We start from the raw sequence: 2,029 nt of genomic DNA, 5'->3' as shown, positions 1-2,029 counted from the left end.
TTCTAATTCTCAGCAAACATTAATCAAGTCATCCCACTATCTTTCAGGTTGTTTTCCCCATTTTACAGATAGCAATTCAGCAAAAGTTAAATGACTTGTTGCCAAGGTCACATGGAGAATATAAATCTAAATAATTCATGATTTCAGCCTTCTCTCCTGCCATTTGTTAGACTAGAGGGAGGTTTGATGAGGATTGCCACTGGCTTCTCAGGTGACTGACTGTATTTTTGCTGCTCTCTGCTACCCCCTGTTGATATGATAAGAGAAGAGCGGATCTCAAAGCCAGTATTTCTCAAAATTAGGTCCCACATCACCTGGGAACTGGTGAAAAATCCAGATTATGGGGCCCCACCCTGGAACACCGGATTAGAAACTCTGGAGGTGGGGTCCCCGCAGACTAATAACAAATCTACAAGTTATTCTGCTGTAACTTGATATTACATTTCTGCTTTAGGAACTAATGTCCTGGACTCCTAAATCATCATAAAAATGGCAAAGCCTCCTCACACTCCTCATGTCCTTGGGCCTTGCAGGGAGAATATACCACCACCACTATGGCATATATAAAGTGCTTTCACATCCATTCAGTCTTCCAGGTGGATTTCTAGCAGCTCTTCAAAGTAAACTAGGAAAGGATTGCATGTCCACTTTACAGATGAAGAGGGCAGCCTGGATGGCTCAGCGGTTTAGCACCGCCTTCAGCCCAGGGCATGATCCTGGGGTCCCGGGATCGAGTCCAACGTCAGGCTCCCTGCATGGAGCCTGCTTCTCCCTCTGCCTGAGTCTCTTGTCTCTGCCTCTCTGTCTGTCTCAAATAAATAAATCTTAAAAAAAAAAAAAAAAAAAGAGAGAGAGAGAGAGAGAGACTATGGTGTGAAAAAGGCCAAAAAACTTGCCCAGGGCTACTCAGCTTCAAATGATGGGCCAGGATTCAGATCCATATTGTCTATCTTTACATTGATTTCCAGGACCTCTTCACTTAGTCCACAGCAGAGTTTCTGACAATTGGGACCAGATAACATGGGGCATTTTGTTGTGAGGTGACGTTCTGTAGATTATAGGATGTTTAGCAATATCCCTAGCCTCTACCCATTAGATGCCAGCAGCATCCTCACCCTAATTATGACAATCAAGAATTTCTCCTAATATTGCCAATGCCCCCAAGGGGCACAGCAATCTGTGGTCGAGAACCATTGACCTACAGCAATTTGTGTTCTGCAAATTTTGCACTCTTTGGAGATGATTTCAGAAAAAAAAAAAAAAAAAAAGCTTATTTTTGGCCTCCAGGACATCTATGAAATGGAAGAACTAAACTAAATGTTAGTGTCCACCAACTGCGTAAGACAATCTTAACTCCTCCTTAAGAAAATTAAGGATAATTAAAATAATTAAGAAAATTATTAAATTCCATATCTAGTATCCAATGTGTATTCAAATTTCCCTCAGTTGTCACAAGAATATCTTTCATAGCTGTTTTTTTTAAATGCTAATATGCAATCTAGATTCCTAAATTGCTTTTGATTGTTTAGAACCTCAGTCAACAAACTATGGCCCATGAGCCAAATCTGGCCTACTACCTGCCTTTGTAAATATACTTTTGCTGGAACACAGCATGCTCTTTCATTACATATATGATTGCTTTCATGCTATACTAGCAGAGGTGAGTAGTTAAAACAGAAACTATATGGCCCATGTAATCTAAAATATTTACTCCCTAGCCCATTACAGAAAAAGTTTGCTAATCTGTGACCTAGATCTATCTTCTTGCCTTTATTTTTAATATGACACTGACTGTTCAGAGAGTGCAGAATGCTTGCTCACAGAAAGTCTTTTTTAGATTGATCTGATTAATATACATTTATGTATTAAATTTATTGAAATTTAACATACTATATATACTTTAAAATATGAAATACTAATGAAATGATCAGTGCTCCATAGGACAGCATTAAACAACCTTTTGTGTGTCCAAATCTATAAATGCAATAGAAAGGCGAGCAATAAATTGGAAAAATAATTATAATTCCAA

This window comes from Vulpes lagopus, chromosome 13 (genome assembly GCF_018345385.1).
Source record: "Vulpes lagopus strain Blue_001 chromosome 13, ASM1834538v1, whole genome shotgun sequence".
NCBI classification, from domain to species: domain Eukaryota; kingdom Metazoa; phylum Chordata; class Mammalia; order Carnivora; family Canidae; genus Vulpes; species Vulpes lagopus.
This window is presented reverse-complemented; position numbering follows the sequence as displayed.